The sequence below is a fragment of the Schistocerca serialis genome, chromosome 5 (assembly GCF_023864345.2).
Source record: "Schistocerca serialis cubense isolate TAMUIC-IGC-003099 chromosome 5, iqSchSeri2.2, whole genome shotgun sequence".
NCBI lineage: Eukaryota > Metazoa > Arthropoda > Insecta > Orthoptera > Acrididae > Schistocerca > Schistocerca serialis.
The window spans coordinates 607722708-607740763 of NC_064642.1; the positions used below are offsets into that span (position 1 = coordinate 607722708).

The 18056-nt window shown below is 45.6% G+C and overlaps 1 protein-coding gene and 1 pseudogene across 1 annotated transcript in view; one reads left to right on the forward strand and one right to left on the reverse strand.

Annotated features, from left to right (window-relative positions):
- LOC126480777 (protein cycle) overlaps nt 1–18056 on the reverse strand; it is a 1000752-nt gene that overhangs the window by 337875 nt on the left and 644821 nt on the right. The gene's annotated exons all lie outside the window — the stretch shown is intronic.
- LOC126482717 (5S ribosomal RNA) lies at nt 6946–7063 on the forward strand (annotated as a pseudogene).

An 18056-nucleotide genomic window follows, 5' to 3' on the forward strand; every position in this document is an offset into this window, starting at 1 on the left:
CTCAAGACTACGAATTGTTTTTCTGTCGTTGATCCAATGCTCTCAAGGTTTGCAACTGTTCATCAGTATCACTCAATTAAAGTCTAACACTCGTCTTACTACACCGTCGCGCTGACAACGGTAAAGATTAACTTTCATCAGCCGAATGACTGAGCAATACTTCAGTCTCTACCTCACGAATTATTAAACTTCCAAAACTGAAACAATCTAATAGCGTTTGAGTCCAGACAACTATCGCAAAAGTACTCCAGAACGACTCAAGAGCAACTAACTAACTAAAATTTCCATATCCGAGTTGCACTGTAGTCGCATTGAATTCCCTTTTCGATGCGGCTACAACTCTCTTCCATGGTAAATGTTATCTTTGACTGAATTACTTTCTTGGATTTAACTTTCGTTCATATGATTTTGAATTTATTCTATAGGTATTTGATAAAGAATCTATGATAATCCTTTCCTTTTATCTTCCCTTTTTGTATGCTATTCTCAGTATTTGAATAATATAGGAGTTAATCAAAATATTACCAGTGTAGATTTTATCGTCAATAGTTGCCATCACTGTCATGATGACTCACTTTTATACTTTAAGTTTCCACAAAGTGTCTTAATTGAGGTTTTCCGTCCTTGGGGTGTTACAACAGCTTCCTTGCACAAAACAAGAGAAAAGGGTATAGTTAACATGGGCTCTAAAATGCATTGCTTCGAAACTGTGAACACGTTTCTTCTATTGCAAGCTCTTTGCTTTCCATAATTCGGGAGGAGGTAGTACGTACCAAAATACGAAGAAAATTTTCAATAAACATGGGCTCTAAAGTGCATACCCTAAGAGCTATGAGCTTGTTCAGTAGAAGAAATACGTTTCACAGTGTCAAAGGTGGACAAGCGCTTATTGCTATTAAGGTAAGCATGTCCTCAAGTCTGTAAAAGGAATTTAGTTACACACGTTGTGCATGAGTAGGGTGCTAATCCCCTGGTGGACAACTGAGGAACTATTCATTCACTACTGACACATATCAATAACAAATTTTTCAATAAAATTTTTTAAATACCATTCTGTACTATGTACGTTAGTCAATAAAATTTTAAAAAAACGCGTTACAAAGTCTGGAATTATCGCATTTTACAACACAGATGTGAAGCATCTGTAACAAGGTAAAATATTTGGCTATGGTAACAACTCTTCTTTAGTACGATTACGAGGAAAAGTAGGAAAACTGGGTTACGTAGCGGCAATAATATGCGAAAAGAGATTATGAGATAATGAGGCAGACTTGCAGAAATGATAACGATGGAAGCATTGTTGACCGACGAGAGAAAATACGAAAGAAACCGTTGACGTGACCCTGCTCTCGTCGATGTATGTGAGGGCGTGGAGAATGGAGGGAGGGACAGAGGGAGGGGGGGGGGGAGTTAAGTAGCAGTGTTCCACCAAAATGAATCTGTGAGTCTCAAGCTGAGAGTGTGCTGATTCCAAACCTCTTGTCTCATATGAAACTGTTTCAAAACATAGCATAGTACACTGCACAGTGAGAGATTTATTCTGGACGTAAATCCTAGGCTGTGGCTGAGCCCAATCTCTGCGATATACAAGTTCAGGGCATCTAACTGGTGCAAGTGGCGCTTGTTATCATACCAATCCTCAAACGCTGACGTAAAGAGTAATTAGAAACAAATTTATATTGTCATGTTCCTAAAGCGTTAATTTCATAAAATGCGACATAACAATCGATTTGGAAAAGGTACCCGGTTCACCTGCAACCTATCTCCACCTCTAGATCCAGCCTTATGAAGTTTCTCACGGTGCAACAGTCAATGGTCGCAAAGGAGCACCACAATTATATTCATGTCACTTATGAACTTTCGAGAATCATATTGGCATTTGCGAGTGTTGCTCAGTTTTGGCTGCACTATGCATTAGTGCCAATGAAAATTTGTGCACTGGCCAAGACTCGAATTGGGATCTTCTGCTTGACGCTAGCGGTCGCTTTGACCGTCTTGGCCACCAGGGCACGTTCCCATTCTCAAGAACATTGCAAAGTGCTTTAGAACAACATGAACACTGCAATATACAGGGTGCGGCCCTTAAATCCGGACAAATTTCAATTTGAATTTCCCGCCATATCATAGTTCCGCCGGAGGTTGCATTGGCGGTCTTGAAAGCCATAGGCATCTAGTTAACAGTCAGAACCTCAAAATGGCCGAAATGTTCCGTATAAGTGCGGAGTACAAGCGAAGAGCCGCGATTATCGAAAGTCGTCGCGCTGGGAATTCGCCCACTGAAATAGTTCGATCATTCGGCTACCCAAGATTAGCTGTTTACAATATTGTGGCCAAGTATAACGCTTCGGAGAAGTCTGAGGAAGGTTCCGCTAACCCGGAGAGGAAATCTCATTCGAGGAACAGCGTGTCACGAACTGCGTTAATAAAGAGGACCTCATATGAGCCGTTTAGTCCAAAACTGGCTCTCGGATAGTGTTGGCAAGTTCTGGTCAAAGGAATTCTGGCTCTCCGAATAGACCGGATTTGAATCCTCTCGAATACTATGTTTGGAGCGTAGTCGAAAGACTTGTTAACAAGACGAGGTATCCTAATGTAGCACCTCTACGCACCTCTATCGAAGCAACATTCGCGAATATGAACAGCGCTGTTTTAAAGAGCGCGTGCGATCTCTTCGGTGCAAGATTGGACCACTACTTATATGTAAAACGATATTCATTTCCATTTGTATTTTGTTTTAATAAAATTTGCTTTTTAAAAAACGTTTCATTTATCCGGATTTAAGCGCCGCACCCTGTGGTACTTACGGATGGCTCTCGATCTTTCACCATAACCGAGTCCATCAACATGAGGTAGCAAATATGAGGTAGCCAAGGAGGTGGAAACGTGGTTTCTACTGTGCCAAGACTGCTTGGTAGCTACATAGGAAAACACAATTAATTAGCAGGAGTTCAAAATAAGAAAGTATTTATTACTTTGTTGTAGACCATGATATGTTGGTTGACAATTAAGGAAGACGCGACTAGACTAATTGTCTGTAGAATTACATAATTTACAAGTCATAAATCTTGCAGTGACGAATTAATCTCCCGTAATCTTGAATGTCGAATCCGGTGAATCTGAAGACTAGCTTGGCTGTCGACATGACAGAACGTAGAATTGTTTATAACTGCCAAATTAGTACTGTTAACTTTACTGTAGTATTATTACGGAACTTTACAACTGGGCTACAAAGACTTGATGGTAGCAATGACTGAGCTGCAGACGATGACTGACTAACATCGGCGCCAGCCGGGGTGGCCGAGCGGTTCTAGGCGCTACAGTCTGCAACCGCGCGACCGCTACGGTCGCAGGTTCGAATCCTGCCTCGGGCATGGATGTGTGTGATGTCCCTAGGTTAGTTAGGTTTAAGTAATTCTAAGTTCTAGGGGACCGATGACCTCAGATGTTAAGTCCCATAGCGCTTAAAGCCATTTGAACTAACATCGGCGCTGGCCGGCCACTGAGCGCGGCTACGAACTGTAGACTGGCACAACTGCACTTCACTCCTGCTACACATGAAGTAGTCTAGCGGTGCCTTGCGGTGAGCATAAGTACTGCGACTGGCTGTGTACTCTTTGGCAAGCAAAGCCGTTCTTCTGTTCCGTTTATCGAGAGAATCGCATCCGACGAATCGATATCTCAGACGGCGGTGTGCTCGTATGACTGACGACATCACACTTATAACGCTGAATTCCTGCAAACATTGTAGGAGTTTTTTTGAAATAGGGAGAAAATATACTCTGAGTACTGTTTCTGGTGTGGGCGTCGTTAACAAATAAAAATTAACAATTCCTAAATAACTCACATTCGATATTAATCGTATTCTACACTGAAACGCCAAAGAAACTGGTACAAGTGCCTAATATTGCGTGTGGCCCCCGTGAGCACGCAGAAGTGCCACAACACGACGTGGCATGGACTCGACTAATGTCTGGAGGGAATTGACACCATGAATCCTGTAGGACTGTCCATATATCCGTAAGAATACGAGGTGGTGGAGATCTCTTCTGAACAGCATGTTGCAAGACATCGCATATAGGCTCAATAATGTTCATGTCTGGGGAGTTTCGTGGCCAGCGGAATGCACAATGGACATGAATGGATGCAGGTGATGAGACAGGATGCTTACGTACGTGTCACCTGTCAGAATCGTATCTAGACGTATCAGACGCCCCATATCACTCCAACTGCACACGCCCCACACCATTACAGAGCCTCCACCAGCTTGGACAATCCCCTGCTCACATGCAGGGTACATGGATTCATGAAGTTTTCTCCATACCTGTACACGTCCATCCGCTCGATACAATTTGAATCGAGACTCGTCCGACCAGGCAACATGTTCCCAGTCATCAACAGTTCAATGTCGATGTTGATAGCCCCAGGCGAGGCGTAAAGCTTTGTCTCGTGCAGTCATCAAGGGTACAAGAGTGGGCCTTCTGCTGCAAAAACCCATATCGATCATGTTTCGTTGAATGGTTCGCACGGTGACGCTTGCTGATGGCCCAGCTTTGAACTCTGCAGCAATTTCCGGAAGGTCTGCACTTCTGTCACGTTGAATGATTCTCTCCAGTCGTTGTTGGTCCAGTTCTTGCAGGATCTTTTTCCGTCCGCAGAAATGTCGGAGATTTGATGTTTTACCGCATTACTGATATTCACGGTACACTTATGAAATGGTCGTACGGGAAAATCCCCACTTCGTCGCTACCTCGGAGATGCTGTGTTCCATCGCTCTTGCGCCGACTATAATACCACGTTCAAACTCACTTACATCTTGATAACTTTCCATTCTAGCAGCGGTAACCTATGTAAGAACTGCTCCAGACACTTGTTGTCTTTTATAGGCGTCACCGACCACAGCGCCTGTTTACGTATCTGTGTATTTGAATATGCATGCCTATACGAGTTTCTCTGGCGCTTCAGTGTACATTGCTGAAATGAAAATCAACGTTTAACGTATTTGGCCACGCTATAACCTCCCCAAGGGTAAACGGGACGCAACAGCAAATCAGTGCCAGATTCGGTGTCGTGAATCTAATTCGAGTAACTGTAAACGAGGCAGAAAGCATACAAATAGCTGTAGGACCCTCCATTTCGGTGAGACTGCGCCAAGCAGAAGGGCGGGCGGGCGCAATAAATACGCGCAGCGAGGGCCGGCCATCGGCGGAACCCCGGAGCGCGGCTGCAAAACGCGCTACAATGGCGTGACGCAAGCGCTGTCAGCCGCAGGTACCTGCTCCTGACGACGCCCCGCGGGCTCCGGCACGCTTCGCTTCACAGCGCTGCGCCCTCATACATACACAGCTACCTAGCTACCTGCATACCCGGCCGTCCGGCGATCATGTCCACGGGTGCTCCCAATATTCCACCTATTTTGTTCCTCCGGAGCAGACCGTGCTGCATCTCTTGCACGCACTTGAGTTATTAGCTGGTCACAGACGAGTGGATTTCTGAAACGGCCCAGAACAAGGATTGTTGACATTTTTAGTATTATCTGGTCTCGACACATCGAAAATACACTACTGGCCATTAAAATTGCTACGGTGGCGACACCTACAACGTGCTGACATGAGGAAACTTTCAAATCGAGTTCTCATACACAAACAGCAGTTGACCGGCGTTGCCTGGTTAAACGTTGTTGTGATGCCTCGCGTAAGGAGGAGAAATGCGTACCATCACGTTTCCGACTTTGATAAAGGTCGGAATGTGGCCTATCGCAATTGCGGTTTATCGTATCGCGACGTTGCTACTCGCGTTGGTCGAGATCCAATGACTGTTAGCAGAATATAGAATCGGTGGGTTCAGGAGGGTAATACGGAACGCCGTGCTGGATCCCAACGGCCTCGTATCACTAGCAGTCGAGATGACAGGCATCTTATCCGCATGGCTGTAACGGATCGTGCAAGCACGTTTCGATCCCTGAGTCAACAGATGGGGACGTTTGCAAGACAACAACCATCTGCAGGAACAGTACGACGACGTTTGCAGCAGCATAGACTACCAGCTCGGAGACCATGGCTCCAGTTACCCTTGACGCTGCATCACAGACAGGAGTGCCTGAGATGGTGTACTCAACGACGAACCTGGGTGCACGAATGGCAAAACGTCATTTTTCCGGATGAATCCAGATTCTGTTTACAGCATCATGATGGTCGCATCCGTGTTTGGCGACATCGCGGTGAACGCACATTGGAAGCGTGTATTCGTCATCGCCATACTGGTGTACCACCCGGCGTGATGGTATGGGGTGCCATTGGATAACCCGTCTCGGTCACCTCTTGTTCCCATTGACGGCACTTTGAACACTGGACGTTACATTTCAGATGTGTTACGACCCGTGGCTCTACCCTTCATTCGACACCTGCGAAACCCTACATTTCAGCAGGATAATGCACGACCGCATGTTGTAGGTGCTGTACGGGCCTTTCTGGATACAGAAAACGTTCGACTGCTGCCCTGGCCAGCACATTCTCCAGATCTCTCACCAATTGAAAACGTGTGGTCAATGGTGGCTGAGCAACTGGCTCGTAACAATACACCAGTCACTACTCTTGATAAACTGTGGTATGGTGATGAAGCTGCATGGGCAGCTGAACCTGTACACGCCATCCAAGCTCTGTTTGACTCAATGCGCAGGCTTATCAAGGCCGTTATTACGGCCAGAGGTGGTTGTTCTGTGTACGATTTCTCAGGATCTATGCACCCAAATTGCGTGAAAATCTAGCATAATATATTTGCCAATGAATACCCGTTTATCATCTGCATTTCTTCTTGGTGTAGCAATTTTAATGACCAACAGTGTACTATCGATATATCGCGATAAAAATGTGTACGAGCCGGCCTATATAAATATCGGTTGCACACTGTAAATATACTGTGGCTTTTAGATCTGTATGCTTAAGTATTGGCAACGGCCTTGCCGCAGTGGATACACCGGTTCCCGTGAGATCACCGAAGTTAAGCGCTGTCGGGCGTGGTCGGCACTTGGATAGGTGACCATCCGGGCCGCCGTGCGCTGTTGCCATTTTTCGGGGGCACTCAGCCTCGTGATGCCAACTGAGGAGCTACTCGACCGAATAGTAGCGGCTTCGGTCAAGAAAACCATCATAACGACCGGGAGAGCGGTGTGCTGACCCCACGCACCTCCTATCCGCTTCCTCCTCGGAGGATGACACGGTGGTCGGATGGTCCGGTAGGCCACTCGTGGCCTGAAGACGGAGTGCTTTTTTATACTGAAGTATTGATTTGTGATTAGGTTTTGTGTACATCAACAAGCTAGCTGCCTGCCTATCCCCCATAGAGCAAGAAATGAAACGAAAACGATGCGCGTTCACGCTTGGCGGTAACCAATTTGCTGACAATGGTAACTGCGTGTAAGTGACATAGTAAAGGCGTCCTATGGATCCGTCGTTCAGTTTCGCCACTTATCGGATTTCTCTGGAACACTTCATGCGACTTCCCTGTGGGCTTTCTACCTTTTTTTTCCCCTCTGCCAGCGCCAGCGTCCTAGCAGATGTAGTCTCAAAATTGCGTAGTGAAGTTAGATTATGGTCACCTTTTTCAGCAACTGCTTTTGAAGGATGCCTATGTGAACAATAGCACACTAGTTGCGTTAAAAATTGGTTTTTACCGCAACTGGTGTGCTATTTGTTCACATCGGAATCTTGTTATTCCCCTCACACCGCAACCCCCACCCCCCACCCCCCACCCCCATCCCCCCTGTGCAGTCGCAAGACACTTTCACACAGTGAAAGTAAAGTTATGTTCTACTTCAATTTCAAAAGAACCATTTCATATCTTTTCCCAAAATGCGAAAATAATATAATTTAAAGTAAAATAATCGGCACTGTATACTGCCCTTCCGATATAGATATATTGTGAAATTGTATCACCGACAATATTGACAATTTTGGGAGGAAATATCGATATATTGACATTTTACCAACGGTCCTAGCCACAACCGCGGGATAGTTCCGCGGATAATTACAACACATCCGGCCCGCCTCTCTCAGGTAGGGATGGGAAAAACCGACCGGATGAAACAAATCCTTTAGTTGTGAAAAACCGGTATTTTTCAGTTATTTGCTTGGTCTACGCTATAACAGGCGTTTCTCAATTATTACTAATAACCGGATAAAAAAACGAAACATCAATCAGCCGTACCATCAGTGACAATTTTTTCGTTTTTAGAAAAACCCTTCTTAAAAAAGGAGTAATTTTAATTATTAAAATCTGCGTTTCTGTCCGCATTGTTATTAAAATAGCACTTGCCGCTTTTTCGATTTTCTATAAAAACGCATCTACACTCTAATACAAAATAAACGACGCATAACGAAGGAATTATCCGAATGGGACGCAAATAGGTAAATGTGACGTACACGTACAGACAAACAATTTAGAAAAATTGGATGATTTATTCAAGAGAAATAGCTTAACAAAATTAATAAGTCAATAGCGCGTTGGTCCGCTCCTGCCCCCTACGAAAGCAGTTATTCAGCTTGGCATTGATTGACAGAGTTGTTGGATGTATTCCTGAGGGATGTCGTGCTAAATTCCGTCCAACTGGCGCGTTAGATCGTCAAAATGCCGAGTTGGTTGGAGGGCTCTGCGATAATTCTCCATACGTTCTCAATTGGGAAAAGATCAAATGGTTCAAATGGCTCTAAGCACTATGGGACTTAACATCTGAGGTCATCAGTCCCCTAGACTTAGAACTACTTAAGCCTAACTAACCTAAGGACATCACACACATCCATGCCCGAGGCAGGATTCGGACCAGCAACCGTAGCAACAGCGCGGTTCCGGACTGACGAGCCTAGATCCGCTCGGACACAGCAGCCGGAGGGAAAAGATCCGGCGACCTTGCTGACAAGCTAAGGTTTAAAAAGCGCGACAAGCTGTAGAAACTTTCGCCGTGTGCGGGCGGACATTATCTTGCCGAGGATGGCTTGCCGTGCAGGGCAACAAAACGGCGCGCAGAATATCGTCGATGCACTGCTGCGCTGTAAGGGAGCCACTGATGCCAACCAAAAGAGTCCTGTGATGAGAAGAAGTAGCATACCAGACATCACTCCAGGTTGTCGGACTTTATGGAGGAACAGTCAGGCTGGGATCCCACCGCTGTTCGGGGCGTCTCCAGACATGTCTTCGGCCTGCAGTCTCATTGAATGGTATAGAATTGTCTTCACCGATGAGTCTTGCTTCGAACTGGGCCCCCATGACCAACGAAGACAAGTCTGGATACACCCCAGACAGCCGTGGGATACCAATCTGACTGTCGTCCTCCATACAGCCAGGCAACTGGGAGTGGTAGTCTGGGGTGCCGCTTCACTTCATAGCAGGACCCCTTTGGCCATCATCAGCGCCACCCTGACAGCACGGCAGTATTTCGACGACATTCTACGCCCGCTTTGTTGCCATTCATGACAAGCTATCCTGGACTTTCATTTGAGCAAGATAACGCCTGCCCGTAAACAGCCAGGTTTTCAACAACTGGTATTCGTGCTTACCAAACCCTAACAATCCAGAAAGTTTGTAGGATTCTGGGCAGAGCCCTGCAACCAGCATTTTGACGATTTAACGCACTAATTGGCACGATATCCCTCAGGAGGACATCCAACAACAACATCAACCATTGTCAAGCTGAATAATTGCTTGCACAAGGGCCAGAGGTGGACCAACGCGTTATTGACTTGCTCCATTCCCAAAGCTCTTTCTCTTGAATAAATCATCAACTTGTTCTGAAATTGTAATCATTTGTTTGCCTCTAAATGTACGTCATATCTGCCGTTTCCCGTCGCATTCGGATAGTTTCTTCGTGGTGTGTCCTTTTTTTTTTAAGAATGTATTTCTCGATAGAAAAATGGCACAAAATGGGTGAAAAATGGATTGCTAAAAGCTAGCATTCCAGCCATATGGATCTGACAGACAGTCCCAGAGATCCTGAACCTCACGACTACGAAAACTACTTAAGAATGAGTCACCATAATTTCGACGTAACTTCGAGTACATTTCTTTTTTGTTAGTGCGTGCTAACTGATGTAGAGCATTTGCCACACGAAACAGTACTTTAATGAGATGTTTTTATTTTTGGTAATACTGGGGACCAAGCTTCAAGAACGAGATGTAGTAATGCCTGAAAACATTTCACTAGAACAAGGATTGGGACTCATCTTGAGAATTGTGGCGATGTGATACGCTAGGAAAAGTGTGCTCTTAATCCTTTCCACAGTGCAGTGAACCGTAATACCTACAATATAATGGACGTAACACAGTTAAGCTTCAAATGGTTCAAATGGCTCTAAGCATATGGAACTTAACATCTGAGGTCATCAGTCCCCTAGACTTAGAACTACTTAAACATAGCTAACCTAAGCACATCACACACATCCATGCCCGAGGCAGGTTTGGAACCCGCGACCGTAGCAGCAGCGCGGTTCCGGACTGAAACGCCTAAGACACAGTTAAGCGTAAGAAGGATTTATGGAGAAGAACCGCCATATAAACAGAAAATTGTGTGTTGTTTGGACAATTTAGGGACACAGGTTCTCTGTGAACAGAAATGTACTGATCGACCAAGTGTGCCGATGGTCTGTTTTTCTTCTGTGAGAAGACTGTGACGGGTACCTCTTACTTTGATACGTTACAGATGCGGTTGTTTCCACGACTGACTGCTGATTTCGAGAACTGCATCTCCCTACAGGACGGGTCACCCCAACATTGGAGCGTCGACTTTCGTCGCTGCCTCAAGGACGAACTTCCGGCATCGGTGGATGGGGCGTAGTGGTGAGGGAGATGTGGCTCTATTCCCTCGGTGTCCCAGGTCGCCTGACTTAACGCCTAACGCCTTGTGACTTTTTCCTTTGGGGGTACATGAAGGACCGTGTATACGTACCCCCCTGTCAAGGACACCGGAACAGCCCAGGGAATTCACCATGCTGCTGTAATGACCACTGACAGGATGTTGCTACATAGGGTGAGGAACGATCCTGACTACTGCTTGGACATGTGTCGTGTGACTAGAGGGGCACACAGAACATTTGTAGAGTGCAAAATGCAACTTGTTGAGTTTACGATTCTGTTCATGCATCAACCATATTTGTACATGTAATAATTTGGAAAACACAGAGCTCTGAAAACGAGTGAATTTCAAGTAGCCCTGTGCAATAACGAACATAGTACAGTCAACTTTTTATTGGTTTACACAATTCATCCCTCACCATTTCCATTTCTTCCACAGGTTTCCACGATTCTCTTTTCTGAAAGTTGATCACAAATTTTATAGCTTAGTTACACTTGGTCCACAGTTCGACTATCGCCTACAAATGTTTCACCCGTCTCTTTGCACGCCGTACATTTTACAATCTTGTTTGTGTATGCTTCATCGGTCAGTTTGGACAACCAAAGTCTTTCGAGTACAGTTGCGTAACATTTTCAGTATAGCCATTGGTCCACTCCTTCACCATACTTGAAGCAACTAAAACTTACTCGTAACGTGAAAGCCACAGAAAAACACACGGACACCCTGAACGTGGCCAGTCCCAGCAACGGCTCTTATGCGTCCAGCTGGGGAGGAGGGATGCCAAGCTGTATTTCCAGAATCGAAAAAAAATCAACTGCTTTTTATACGAGTGATTTTCCTAGAGCTACGCTGCTAAAGCCATAAAAACTGCGAGGGGTTTTCGACAAGTAATGCAACATTTTTTTTAATGAAAGCAAATTGGTTTTATTCAGGATTACAATACACTATATTATTACCACTGCACCAGGAATTCTGACATCCGCCACAGCAACGATTGCGATCAAGAAGACCAGCAAGTGTTACTGCAGGACAACTCATCGCGGATGGTTTTCATCTAAATGAAAGCTGGAAGCATGAATGGTCAAGGAAAACATTGGGAACAAGAGCCCATCACCTTGATCCCACAAAGAAGCCAAAAGGTTTTGACCTACCGAGGAAACTTTGGCGCCGCCTCAAGAGGTTAAGGACTGGACATGGTCGTTGTAGCTACTTCAGATACAAATAGGGCAGGTTCAGTTCACCAATGTGTGAATGTAATCAAGAAGATCAGACAATTGAACATTTAGTCCAACGCTGTCCACTTCATTTATACCCTGGAATTCCTGATGACTTGTTCACTCTGACACCCAGCTTAATTAACTGGTTGAAAAACACGGACTTTAAAGTTTAATCTTGTCTTATATCATATATATAATGTATAAAATCATTTGCCTTATATGAACTGTATATTGTATAAAATCACAATACGATTAAATACATAGATAAACCCACTCTTTTGACTACAAAACCCTATTTCTGAACATAACCACATTTCATTGCGAGTGGCTTATGCCTCCTTACTGGGAGGGTCTATATGCCAGAATGGTACCACTGTACGAGTCAGCGTCAGAGACTCTCGATCATCCACGTACCGCTTCCAGCGGAGTGCGTCCTTCATTGGGCCGAACAGATGGAAGTCGGAAGGTGTGAGATCTGGGATGTTGGGTGGATAAGGAAGAACATTTCAATGAAGTTTTGTGAACTCCTCTTACGTGCGCAGACTTGAGGCCTCGCGTTTTCAAGGTGTAGTTCGTTTGTGTTTCTGTGGCGACGAAAGCGCTGAAGTCATTTCTTCAACTTCCTGAGAGCAGCACAATACACTTCAGAATTGATCGTTGCACCATGACAGAGGACTTGGAACAGAATAAGCCCTTCAGAGTTCGCCCCGATAGCCGAGTGGTTAGCTTGACGGATTGCCGTCCTACGGGCCCGGGTTCGATTCCCGCCTGGATCGGAGATTTTCTCCGCTCAGGGACTGGGTGCTCTGCTGTCTTCATCATCATTTCATCCCCATCCGGCCCGCAGGTCGCCCAATGTGACGTCGAATGTAATAAGACCTGCACCAACGCGGCCGGACCTGCCCCGCACAGGGCCTACAGGCCAATGACGCCAAACGTTCGTTTCTCACCCCTTCAGAGTCCCAGAAGACTCGTTGCTCTAGGTATTCTCCCAGGCGCCGAAGAACCCAGCGGACACACGCTTTTGAGTACCACAACTGGTGGACGAGTGTGTCAGCACTACCAATAGAGACGTCCAGTTGAGCAGCGAGGCGTTAAATAGTGATCCATCGATCATCTGGAGAATGAGAGTGTCCGCACGTTCCACACTGCAGGAGTCACAGCTGTATGCGGCCGGCCGGCACGCAGGAGATCGGGTAGGTTTGCGCGATCTTGTTGCGATGATGACAGACCCCTCGGCCGACGACTCACCGTGCTTTTGTTCACTGTCAGGTTCCCTTAGAATTTCTGCAATCGCCTATCAATGTCTGCGACGCTCTCATTTTCCGCCACAAGAAACTCAACGACAGCTCAGTGTTTGGAACGCACCTCTGTTGCAGATGTCATTTTCAAGGCTACGTATAGCCCCACCATCTATCAGAACTTCGTGAAACTATAGGGGCTGATGTGGGAACATTCCACAACGTCCCACAAAAAATTACGCATATCTTCGACCGAAATTGGCCGAGCAAGAAATGTGTTGCATTACTTATGGAGCCAACGGCCTTGCCGCAGTGGTAACACCGATTCCCGTCAGATCACCGAAGTTAAGCGCTGTCGGGATGGGCTAGCACTAGAATGGGTGACCATCCGGTCTGCCGAGCTCTCTTGGCAAGCAGGGTGCACTCAGCCCTTGTGAGGCAAACTGAGGAGCTACTTTACAGCTACGGTCGCAAGTTCGACTCCTGCCTCGGTCATGGGTGTGTGTGATCTCCTTATGTTAGTTAGGTTTAAGTAGTTCTAAGTTCTAGGGGACTGATGGCCTCAGATGTTAAGTCCCATAGTGCTCAGAGCCATTTGAACAATTTTTTTGAGGAGCTACTTGATTGAAAAGTAGCGGTTCCGGTCTCTGACATACGGCCGGGAGAGCGGTGTGCTAACCACATGCCCCTCCATATCCACATCCAGTGACGCCTGTGGGCTAAGGATGACACGGCGGCCAGTCGGTGCCTTTGGGCTTTCATGGCCTGTGCGGGAGGAGTTAAGTACTAATGGGAGGCACTCGTATTTTTTCTCACGCTACAGCAGTGGAAGAAATTTTCGTCAACAGTGTTTGATGCATACAATCCCTAATTCCAAAGAGAAGTAAGAATGAATAGGGTTTAACTTCCCTCGATGACAAAGCCAGAAAGTGATGAGGAAGGATTTCGACCGTATCCTTCCTTACAGAAATACCACGGCGTCTGATTTAATGAGGCTGAGAGAAGCTACTGATGATACCACACTTTATTTTAGGGTCCTACACTGAATAACAAACCTTCCCCCACTGCCTCATGCGGTCCAAGTTATAAAAGCTACGACAATGGATACATCCGTGACACACCTACAGGAAATTCGGGGCGCCCCTTGGTGCTGTCCGAGACGAGTAAGCTATATGCAAGTTCCGGATTTCATCCTTTCCGTTCTTTCTCATCATTAACAGCTACACAATGGCAAACGTTGCACGCACTCATAATTGTCTTGCATGCTTAATAGTTATTCACACTTCCTAAATATGGGTCCGAAAGTGACGATCAGCGTTCCACCCCGGACGATGAGATGGCCGCTATGGAGATGCTTTACTCTAGTGGATGTTCTTCTAACCGCTATCAGACGTGCCACGCCGCATCGATTCACTTCAGTGACCATTTTTTGTCAAACGTCGTAACAGGCGATGAAACATACGTAAATCATTAAGGGAAGGTTTACTATCTTTTGGTTCAAAATATCGATTCTTTTAAAATTGCATTTTTGGATCCATAAAAGTGTTCGGAATCCTCCATGAAACGGTTTTCCGAATACGGAACGGAAATGTTTGTTATTCGCGGTTGAACAAAAAAATGCACCTGCCTGAAATCGGCCTTTTTCACGCACCAGTTATTTTCTTTCGGGGGACGAGTTATTGTACCGGTGCTTGGGAGGAAACACACAAAATTCAAATAAAAGTTTGAACGCGTGTGTTTGGAAGTTAGCCCCCAAGCATTTGCATTCTGGTGCGAAGACTGTAGAGATAGCGACTTTCCTGGCAGTGAGCAGCTTCAACGAAGGGTATTCAGCAATTCTGAAGACCATGACAAAGATGGACGTCACCCTGGGACTCTATTCGACACAGTTCGCCAAGCATTCGGATGACCACCGGATTCAAGCGGCAGAAAACCGCTAGTCACCGGCCGTACGACCAGTTCTGGAGCTGCGCAGGATGGCCCAGATGTAGCAGAACGCCTCGGAAGGAAGGACTAGTTTATGGATCCGGAATAGCAGATTGAACGTACGTTGCATAATATTGCATTTATATGTAGTCAAAACACAAAAAGCATTTTTCTCTGATTTTTTTTTTTTTTTTTTTTTAATCGCGCGGTATGGTAACTTCAGATCTACTGAACAGTTTGGCATGATTCTTTGTTTCCGACGAAGCTAACTGAATTGTCTAGGAGTTGTACCACTTTTACTCCGATCCATCAACTATAAATATTTTTACTTGACCGACGAAGTCGAAAAATCGATGAAAAAACCCTATTTTTTCAAATGGCCGTCATTTTGTTTCCTATGGTCCAAATAACTTAAGCGAGCTACAACTCCTAAAGAATCTCATATACTTCGCTAACGCCAGCTCAATTTTGATTTCAGACGAACCGGCTGACCTGTGACATACCGTGCGTGGAGGTCTACATCCGAATTTTGTTTCGTTCCGACGGCACTTCCGCCTTTGTTCTTCGACATTTCCGGTCGAAAAAATTCCAGTTCGTAGAGGAAATAGCAATAAACATTTTGATCAAATTTGACATTGATATCTATAACACATACTGAGAAAAAAATTCTCAAAGAACATGCTTTTTTCGAGCCAAAGACAGTAACCTCCCCTTAAGAACAAGAAACAATACAGCCAGTCACAGAGTGGCACCACATCATCTCTCCTCCGGAGATTGAGCTTAAAGCCGCACCCTCACCCGGTAAAGGCACAGCGACAATCTTTTGGGACTCTGAAGGGATTATTCGGTTTGACGTTCTCCTCATGGTGCAACGATCAACTCTGAAGTGTATTGCGCTACCCTCAGGAAGTTTAAGAAACGACTTAAGCGTGTTCGTCGCCACAGAAATATAAATTCTTCTCCTTCACCATGAAAACGCAGCCAACGAAGCCAAGACAAAGCCTCATACAAGTCTGTGCACCCAAGAGGAAATCACAGAATTTCACTGGACTATTCTTCCTCATCCACACATCAGGCCAGGTCTTGCACCTTCCGAATTCCATCTGTTTGGGCCAATGAAGCATGCACTCCGCTGGAAGCAATACGTGGTTGATGGGGAGATTTTTGATGCAGCAGAGTGATACCGTGCTGGCATACGGACCATCCCAGTAATATGGCGTACGAATATCGCAGTTCAAAAACAGGATTTTATAGCCAAAAGAGTGGGGAATGATATGGTGTATTGGAATACTGAATAAAACCAATTTGCTTTCAGAAAAAAATTTGTTGCATCACTTATCGAGTGCCTCTCGCAGTTTTTCTGCCACTAGCAGCAGCTTCTAGGAAAGTCCCTCGCATAAAAAAACAGTTGACTTTTTTCGAGCACAGTGTTCTGGATATAGTAGATGTAAGTAAAGAGATACTGGCTTACTCAAATTTTGAAAGACACTCAGGACTTTTTTCCCCAATAGCTGGTTACCAGTGGATTTCAAGAACGAGCCACGGACATTTGCTACGTATTCAGGAAAACCCGCAGGCTCTGCCTGTGCGTTAGTGGAGCGTTCACTGACAAAATTTAGCTTGTTCGCAAACCTTCAAAGATGAAATCATGATCAGACACAACATTTACAGCGACTGCAGCGTTGGTTCCTCCAATGAAAACACGGCGACGCCCTTACATCACTCCTTGTCGGCGTAAATCCTACCGACATCAATTCCTTCCTAATTTTTCCGACAATCCTTCAACGGTGTACTTTCCATCTGTTGTGCTCCCTCTCACCTGCTCCACAAAGCAGACAACCGGAATCACGTAATATGAGAAATCTTCGCTTATAAGTAGATGACAAACTTCGATACCGCCAATGATAGTGGAGGCTTTTCGCCAATAAGCCTCCAGTAGAAATGCCGCATCCCCGCTTTTAGCGGCTGAAGCGCCCACGCAACAGGTTTCTCGGAGCTGTCCTTGAGGACGCTCTGGTTAGCTGCTACTTGCAGGCTACGATTCTCAGAGAACTCCGTGCTTCTGTCTCAGAGAACTCCGTGCTCCTGCTGTCATGGAGGATACTGCTACACCGTTACGCACCTTGGTGACTAACGTTTTCCGCTCATTTTAGCAGCGCGTGCTGTCCGGTACTTTCCACAAGGGTCATAATGGCAATCGTTTGCCCAAGCACACTACATCACCTAGCGCTAGCGCGCAGTCAGTTCACAGCCGTGACCTGGCGGCAAAAACCCACAGTTGCCTGTGAAAATAAGCTGCCGTACAACTTCTTACCCAACTGATATATTCAAAACGTGTGACATATCAAGTGAAGAAAATTTTGTGTGAACTGTGAAGCGCAAGTAGCACGTGCGAAACGTCAAGCTCACACACTTCGCGTAAATTCGTCCACGATTTGAAAATGGCCTACAGTTCTGTACCCCACTTCTGAAGCCAGCTAGTTCCTTGCCCTGATAAAAGCCAATATTTTCCCATGTCGCTGGTTCCAATCAAATCTTGAAAGAAAACGAGGTGTTTCATATCCGAGGAACCACTACTAAAACAGGCAGCTCAACAGAAATTAAATTTTAAGTAGTATGACAAGAGAGAGGGGGGAAAAACCTGTGAGGCTATGTGCGGGTAACAGAAGAAATACTTCGGTTGATCTACGAAAGACGGAAGGACAAAAATGTTCAGGGAAATTCAGGAATACAGAAATACAAGGCACTTAGGAACGAAATAAACAGGAAGTGAATGGAGGAAAGGGCGAAATGGCTGAGTGAAAAATGTGAAGGAATCGAAAAAGAAATCGT